At 43.5% G+C, this 9,148-nt stretch overlaps 1 non-coding gene across 1 annotated transcript; it reads left to right on the top strand.

The window, feature by feature from the left end:
* The first annotated feature begins 6,226 nt into the window (after positions 1 to 6,226).
* LOC129461808 (U2 spliceosomal RNA) lies at positions 6,227 to 6,420 on the top strand. The gene has a single exon (XR_008650692.2). It is a non-coding gene; the product is annotated as a U2 spliceosomal RNA (small nuclear RNA).
* The last annotated feature ends 2,728 nt before the right edge of the window (positions 6,421 to 9,148 follow it).

Genomic DNA, 9,148 nt, shown 5'->3' with positions numbered 1-9,148 from the left:
AGACAGAGACTCAGAATGAAGGACAGACAAACAGAAACAGAGAAAGAGGAAGAGACAGAGACATGCAGAGAGACAGTAGAGAGACACGGAGAAACAGAGACATAGAAACAGGGAGAGATGGAAATAGAGTTAGAGATAGAGAGAAATAGATTCAGAGAGACAGAAAGAAATAGAAAGATGCAGTGGGATCCTGTAGCTAGCTCATTGAGGCAGTTCGCAGGCGGCGTTTGGGAGAAATTTGGAAGAGGCTGAGCCATGCCTGACCTAGGAGCAGTGAGATTGTGGAAAGAGAGAAGAAAGAACCGAAACACAGGTTTCCTTGCTGCTCCTGGGTGACATGGCTCACCCTCTTCCAAGTTCTTCCCAAACACCGTCTGTGAACTGCCTCGATGAGCTAGTTACAGGATCCTGTCAGATCCGTTTCTGCCCCTTTCCTTCTGTCTTACTGAAGCCACACTATGATTCTTTGACCAGGCAATATTATCCTCATGTTAGAGAAGAAAAACACTGGGGTGCACAGAATTGAAACAAATTGCCCAAGGTCACCCAGCTGGTAAATGGAAAACTGGTGTAATGGCCTGGAAAGCCTCATTCCCTAGCCTCTGCGCTGACCGCCTTCGGGGGAGGCTTCCAGGTTATTACCCTGGGTGTGGGTTCAATAAGATTGTGAGAGAAAAATATCTCGGGCACCTTCAAGCTGGGAACTGCTTGTTGCCAATCTGCCTCTTTTTCTATTCAAGTCATCTTTTTGCTCCCAGAGATACATGCGTATTTTGATTGCCTTTTTTGGAAAGACTTATCATAAATTCAAAAGAATGCAACTGGTCAGGGTGCAGTGGCTCACGTCTGTAATCCTAACACTCTGGGAGGCTGAGGCGGGCAGATCTCCCGAGCTTAGGAGTGGTGAAGCCCCGTCCTTACTAAAAATACAAAATTTAGCTGGGTGTGGTGGCACAGGCCTGTAATCCCAGCTGCTCGAGAGGCTGAGGCTGGAGAATTGCTTGAACTCGGGACATGTTGGTTGTTGTGAGCCGAGATTGTACCACTGTGCTTCAGCCTGGGTGACAAAACCACACTCCATCTCAAAAATACAATACAATACAATAAAATAAAAAGAATGCAACCGTCCATCTCTCACATACCTGTAACCTGAAAGCCCCCACTGGTGGGGGCCTCGCTTTGATCTGTCTTTGCCTTTCTGGACAGAACTAATGTACTTCTTATAAATTGATTGACGTCTCATGTCTCCCTAAAATGTATAAAACCAAGCTGTGCCCTGACCACCTGCAGCACATGTTGTTAGGCTTTCCTGAGGCTGTGTCACAGGCGCATCCTCAACCTTGGCAAAATAAACTTTCTAAATTAAATGAGACCTGTCTCAAATTTTGGGGGTTTACAAGATAATAAAGTAAAAAATCTCAGAATGCTGCTGGGCACCATGTGAGGTCCGATGGTGTCTGGAGATTCTGGGAGTGGAAGGAATCTAAACCCTGGAATCCTTATTTTCAGGACTGACGTTTTCTGCTCTGAACCTGAAAAACTTTTTTTTAAAATTTAATTTAATTATTATTTTTTAAAATTATACTTTAAGTTCTAGGGTACATGTGCACAATATGCAGGTTTGTTACATATGTATACATGTGCCATGTTGGTGTGCTGCACTCATTAACTCGTCATTTACATTAGGTATATCTCCTAATGCTATCCCTCCCCAATCCCCTAACCCCAAGACAGGCCCCAGTGTGTAATGTTCCCCACCCTGTGTGCAAGTGTTCTCGTTGTTCAATTCACACCTATGAGTGAGAACATGCAGTGTTTGGTTTTCTGTCCTTGTGATAGTTTGCTCGGAATGATCGTTTCCAGGTTCAACCATATTGCTACAAATGACATGAACTCATCCTTTTTCATGGCTGCATAGTATTCCATGGTGTATATGTGCCACATTTTTCTTAATCCAGTATATCACTGTTGGACATTTGGGTTGGTTCCAAGTCTTTGCAATTGTGAAAGTGCCGCAATAACATACGTGTGCGTGTGTCTTTATAGCAGCATGATTCATAATCCTTTGGGTATACACCCAGTAATGGGATCACTGGGTCAAATGGTATTTCTAGTTCTAGATCCTTGAGGAATCGCCACACTGTCTTCCACAATGGTTCAACTCGTTTACAGTCCCACCAACAGTGTAAAAGCGTTCCTATTTCTCCACATCCTCTCCAGCACCTGTTGTTTCCTGACTTTTTAATGATCACCATTCTAACTGGTGTGAGATGGTATCTCATTGTGGTTTTGATTTGCATTTCTCTGATGACCAGTGATGATGAGCATTTTTTCATGTGTCTGCTGGCTGCATAAATGTCTTCTTTTGAAAAGAAACACTTTGCTTTTTAAGGTTATGTTTTCAGGATTTCAAGCATCCTGTGATGGTGCTAGAAGAAGGTCATTTTAGTCTGAGTGTCCAGGGCATCACCCTGTTCCACTCATGTCCATCAACAGGGTGATGCTGGAGAGCAGAGCTCACTCCTGGGCTCTCTTGAGGAGTGAGGCATGGTAGCCAGCTCTGAAGGCATGGGAGGCCAGGCGAGATCATAAGGAGGCCAGGTCTCGTGCCATGTGCCCAGGAGAAACCACATACAAGCAGAATGCAGCATCTACTTTCACATAAATATTGCAGTGAGACCGGCTAGAGTCCTGGCTTCATCACTCACAATTGAAAAAGATGTGGCCTTTGTGGGTGGGCGCTGACTAAGGAGACTGATGGGGGCTGTGGCGGCAGAAAGTGCACAGGCCCTTGACAGCCCAGGGATGAGGCCACTGACCTACCTGTGATGAATGACAGTCTAATAGAGGAAATGACACCTGGGATGAGGTTGTAGAGCAGATGGGGGCTGAGTAGATGAAAATGTGGTGGGAGGTCCATGGACATCTCAGAAAAGCAGGGACCAAGACCTATATAGGAGATGCACTTTTGTGTGTGTGGTGTGCATGAAGGCTTATGCGTGGTGTGCATTTAGGCTTGTATCTTTGTGTCGTGTGGTGCACATTTTAGGCTTTTGCGTGTGTGCATTTAGGCTTGTGGGTGTGCATTTAGGCTTGTGTGTGTGCATGTATTTAGGCTTGTGTGTGTGTGTGTGTGTGCATGTATTTAGGCTTTTGTGTGTTTGCATTTTGGCTTGTGTGTTTGTGTGTGTGTACATTTAGGCTTTTGTGTGTGTGCATTTAGATTTGTGTGTGTGCATTTTGGCTTGCGTGTTTGTGTGTGTGTATTTAGGCTTTGGTGTGTGCGTGCATTTAGGCTTTGTGTGTGGAGGGTGCACATTTAGGCTTTTGAGTGTCTTATTGAGCAGCTTTGGTTTTCTTCTTAGGCAATAGGGAGACTTTGGAAGAGGAATTAAATGAATCTGTTGCCATTATAGAACTAGTCTAATATGGAGGTGTCGAGGATGCATGGAGAGGGCATCAGCTTGGACTTGGGAAGACCCAGGAAGGGGCTGAGGAGCCATTAGGGTCTTACACAGTATGGGGAAGGGGGAAGAAATGACACAGGAACTTGAGAAGAATTAAGAAGCTAAAGTGAACCACCCTCCACTGGTAGATGGAAGAAGCTGGATTTCTGGTACTGGATGGAAGGAGCTGGATTTCTGGCCCTGGATGGAAGGAGCTGGGTTTCTGGCCCTGGATGGAAGGAGCTGGGTTTCTGGCCCTGGATGGAAGGAGCTGGGTTTCTGGCCCTGGATGGAAGGAGCTGGATTTTTGGCCCTGGTTTGACTGAGTGTGATGTCAGGCCCTGAGCTGGGTGAGGGGAGGAAGAGCCGGTACAGGAAGATGTTGAGTTTTGTAAACAAGCGAGTGTAAGGGGTGCCTTCATTCGCTATCACAGTGGCTGATGTGTCCTCTGCATGCTGGTCTCTCCCTCCAGTCATCAGTGAAGGCTGATGGAGGGGAGGGGCCGAGTGGGATCTCCGCAGTCTCCCCTCACTGGAGGGTCTAGGGTCTGGCATAGATAATCAGTCACTGTTTTGGAAGAAATGAATAAACAGAAGAGGATTGCTATGGACGGAACACATTCCCTGCTTGCATAAATATATAAAAGGATATTTAAGGAGGTAATTAGGCTAAATTAGGTCATAGGACTGGTGGCCTAATAGTTAGAGGAAGAGAAATCAGAGCTCTGGGACATGGCGAGAAGGTGTGATGCACAAACCAAGAAGAGGCCTCACCAGGAACCGAATCAGCCTTCACCTTCATCTTGAGCTTCCAGCGTCCAGAACCATGACAAATAAACTTGCATTTACCCAGCCTGTGGCAGATTGTTGTGGCAGCTGGTTAGACTTATACAAGTGTGGTCTGTATTCTTGGTGAACTCTTCATTTCTTCTAGGACAACAAAACTCCGGGGACTCCATTCCTAGCAGCACCCCAACCTCCTGTTACCCTCACCCCTATGGGGGCTTCCTCTTCAGGGAGGAACTTCAGGTTTTTAATACATGGATGCTTTGTTTTGGTTTGAGACTGTGCAAGTCCCATAAGTGGTGAGCACAATTTGGAACACTATTCCTTATTCCCTTACCCGCAGTAGATTTTTTTTTTTTTTTTTTGACAGAGTCTCACTCTGTTACGCAAGCTAGAGTGCCGTGGCGCAATCTCAGCTCACTGCAAGCTCTGCCTCCTGGGTTCTGGGCATTCTTCTGCCTCAGCCTCCCGAGTAGCTGGAACTACAGGCACCCGCCACTATGCCAGGCTACTTTTTTGTATTTTTGGTAGAGATGGGGTTTCACCATGTTAGCCAGGATGGTCTTGATCTCCTGACCTTGTGATCCGCCCGCCTCGGCCTCCCAAAGTGCTGGGATTAGAGGTGTGAGCCACCCCGCCTGGTCTTTTTTTTCCTTTTTTCTTTTTTGAGACAGGCTCTCACACAGTGTCACCTAGGCTGGAATGCAGTGGCGTGATCTCGACTCACTGCAACCTCTGCCTCCCGGGTTCAAGCAATTCTCATGCCTCAGCCCCCCAAGAAGCTGGGATTCCAGGCGTGAGCCACTGCACCCAGCCACTCACAGTAGATCTTGATTATGATCTGCTAAAGGCACGTCCTTGACTGCTGACCTCACAGGCCATGCCACTGGCAGCTGCCCAGAGCAGGAACTGTTTGTGTCAGGTGCTTATCACAGCTCTGGAGCATGAGACCTGAGTGTGAAGAGGGGAGGGGGTCTGGGGTGGGACAGAAGCTGTGTAGGGCAGTTCCTGCCCTGGGGCTCCACCTGCAAGGTCAACAGGACACAGTCCTTGCATGGTGGGGTTGAGCTGGTTTCCGTCCCGACTCAGGAGTTCCTCAGAGAGTCACTTCCACCCACGTAGGCTGGAGGTAGCTCCTCAATGCCACTGTGAAGGAAAACGAAGGACACAGCCTCACGAAGCACGCCCCAGCCAGGTGCGATGCCACTGTGAATGTGTCTAGTCCTCAGGACCACGAGAGGCTGTGTTTGAAGGGAGCTGAGCCAGCCCCTGAGTCAGACAGGATGGATTCAGCTCTGTGCCTCTGTGGAGAGGCAGGGCCAGCTGGGTCTGCCACTCACCTGTCCTGCTGCTAGTAGGAATGGTAAATTGTCTAACACCAGAGGATCATGTGGGTTTAACACATTTATGCGCACAGATGAGGAGTGTTCAATTAGTGCTAGTTCTTACCATGATTATTTCTATTCTTTCCCATATTATGAGGTCATCATTACCCCATTTCCTAGATTGTACACCTAGACTGGCAGAGAGTAATGTACAGGTAGTGAGTGGTACATCAAGAACTGACCCAAGCCATCAGCATAGGGGATTGAGTGTCATCCTCTCTTTTGCTGGCAGGACATCCCAGTGCCAAGGAGAGTGACCTCAGACACCAGAGACACAGCAAGTGCAGCAGAGCTGACGGCTCTGGGAATTCTATCCTCAAAGTCTTCCCCATTGTTGGTTTTGTTTTCTTTATTTACTAATAAAGTAAATATTTATTATTTATAGGTAAGATATTTTATTTATAAAAATAATATATGTGTTACAAAAAGTTAAAACAATACTGATGTGTATCAGCAGAAAAGGAAAGTTGTCTTGCATCCTATTTCTCATGGATAAACAGATTGCTAACAATTGGGTTTGTCTCAGTTAATGACATTCTCTTCTACACACTTAAAGGTATCTATTCATGTACACTTCAATACTTACAGATTGTAAAAAGGAAACACTTTATCGCTTCTCGGCCTTTTGGCTAAGATCAAGTGTAAAAAGGAAACACTTTGTAATACTGATCTGCAGCTTCCTTGTTTTCCTTTCCAGCTAGCAGTTGTACATCTTTTAATATTTTAGATCAAATCCATTTTTATAGTGCATGCATTTTCAGTTGATCCTTGAACAACTCGGAGCTGAACTGTACAGGTCCATTTACACATGGATTTTCTTCCACCTCTGCCACCCCTGATACAACAAGACCAACCCCTCCTCCACTCCTCCTCCTCAGCCCACTCAATGTGAAGATGATGAGGATGAAGACCGTTGTGATTATCCTTTTCCACTTAATGAAGAGTAAATATATTTTATCTTTCTTATGTTTTCTTTAGTAACTTTTGTCTCTAGCTTAGTTTATTGTAAGAATACAGTATATAAGACATATAACATAGAAAATGTATGTTAATTAGTGTTTTATTTTATTGATAAGCCTTCTGGTTAGCAGTGGGCTATTAGTAGTTAAGTTTTTGGGGAATTGAAAGTTATATGTGAGTTTTTGACTGTGCCTCATGTATAACTTTTCATGTACTTATTACCCAGTGTGATCTACTGGTACAATGCAATCCGTATCAAAATCTCAATGATTTTTTTGGCAGAAATAGAAAGTCCATCTTAAAATTTATAGAAAATGACAAGGAACTCTAAATAGCCAAAACAATCTTGAAAAAGAAGAACGAAGTTGGAGGACTCAAACTTCCTGACTTTAAAACTCACTACAAAGGAACAATGATCAAAACAGCGTGGTACTGGCATAAAGACAGACATATAAATAGTGGGACAGAATAGAAAGCCCAAAAGTAAATTTTTGCATATGTGGTCAAATGATTTCCAACAAGGGTGCCACTACCACTGGAAGGGAGAAAAGACAATCTTTTCAACAAATGGTGCTGGGAAAATTGGATATCCACATGCAAAAGAATGAAGTTGGACCCTTAGCTGAGAGCATATACAAAAACTAACTCAAAATGGATCAAAGACCTAAACACAAAAACTACAACTACAAAACTCTTGGAAGAAAATATAGGGGAAAAACTTCACGATAATAGATTTGGCAATGATTTCTTGGATATGACACCAAACACACAGACAATAAAAGGGAAAATAGATAAATTGATCTTCATCAAAATTTAAAAAGTATTTTTGTACATCAATGTACACTATAAATGGAATAAAAAGGCAAGTCATAGAATGGGAGCAAATATTTGCAGATTTTCTGTCTGACAATCTTTTTATGTCCAGATATATAAAGAGCTTCTAAAACTCAACAACAAACAACTCAACATGATTTAAAAATGGGCAAAATAGACATTTGTCCAAAGAAGGTATACAGATGCTCAGTAGAATCCTTTTTAACCACATTCCTATAAATGGACATTAGATTGTTTCTGGTTTTTTTTACTACTATAAGAGTGGTGCAGTAATCACTGTTATAATACGAAATGTGTGTATATACATATATTTACTTGTTATAATTACTCATATAAATTATTACTCATGTAACAAATATATACTAAGAACCTATAAATGCTTGGTCCCTGCTTTAAAGGAGGAGGACTAGTGAGCCATTTAATTATTTTTTTGATAAATATTATGAAGAAAAAGCACAGGGAAGCATGAGGATGAATAACTTGACTTGGGCAAATCACTGGTGGGTTTTCCTGAGGTGGGTAATATGGAGTTTACTGCATTAATTCTTAGGCTTGGAATTGTTGGCTGAAAGGTTAAAGGGGTTTCACCTTTAAAATTTTAATACGTATTGCCAGTTTGTCCTCCACAAGGTTTACTAATTTACAATCACATGCAAAAAAAAAAAAAAGTATAGACTTGCACCTGTTTCCAATATTACCATTCATACTGGCCTCGGTTTATCCATTCATTTATAAATTATGAACTTTCTTGGATACTGACTATGTGCCAGGCACCATGCCAGGGTGAATTAGAGACATACTTCCTTATCTCACCAACTTTACTGTGGGCTGGGGAGAGACAGACAATAAATACGACAATAAATACATTATTTTAAATGACTTAGTTATGTTTCCACACCCACCTGAAAAGGGCCCCCGGAGGATCACGGGGTTTCTTGTTGTGGATCTGGGATGAAATTAGGGCAGCTGGGTTAAAAACGTCGTTGAAAGCAGTGGTTTTCAACCAGGGGTGATTTCGCCACTCAGGGGACTTTTGGTGATGTCTGGGGACACTTTTGTTGCTGCAGCTTGAGAGGGAGCACTATGAGCATCTGGTCACTAGAGGTCATGGGTGCTGCTGAACATCCTACAAGGCACAGGATGGCCTCCTACGATAAAGAATTATTGAGTCCCAAATGTTAATTGTGCCAAGGTTGAGAGACCCTAGCAAAAGGAAGAACGAGACAAGGCCAGGTTTGAATCCTAGGCTAGCCACCGAAAAGGCATCTCAGCGGTCGTCAATATCCTTGTCTTCTGCATAAGGGACGAGATTAGATGTTGTGATTATTAGATGAGAAAAATGAATAGAAATGTGGAGCACAGGACACAGAGAGCACAAGTTGTCCATGAATGGTGGGGCATATTATAATGATTACACACCACACTGCAAGAAGGATGGAAGATGGCTATTTCTTAACATGTAGTTCTAGGGCCACTTTAGAGGAAGCATGGTAGGAGCAGGAGGAGCTGTGGGGCCTGGTGACTTAGGGAAGGATGGATCCGTGCCTCTCATTTTTTCTTTGCTATCTTGTTTGCATTGCATTTTCTTGGTCAGTTTTGTTTGTCATTTTTAAACAGTTTGGTGGATCATTTTTAAAAATTGTTTTGCAGCTTTTTTTTTAATCCTTTGAAATCGGTGCTGTCGTTTCTCATATATGTTACCAGTGATTTCTCCACTTTATCATTCAACCTGGTTTA

The sequence above is a fragment of the Symphalangus syndactylus genome, chromosome 1, assembly GCF_028878055.3.
Source record: "Symphalangus syndactylus isolate Jambi chromosome 1, NHGRI_mSymSyn1-v2.1_pri, whole genome shotgun sequence".
Lineage (NCBI taxonomy): Eukaryota > Metazoa > Chordata > Mammalia > Primates > Hylobatidae > Symphalangus > Symphalangus syndactylus.
This window is presented reverse-complemented; position numbering and strand designations above follow the sequence as displayed.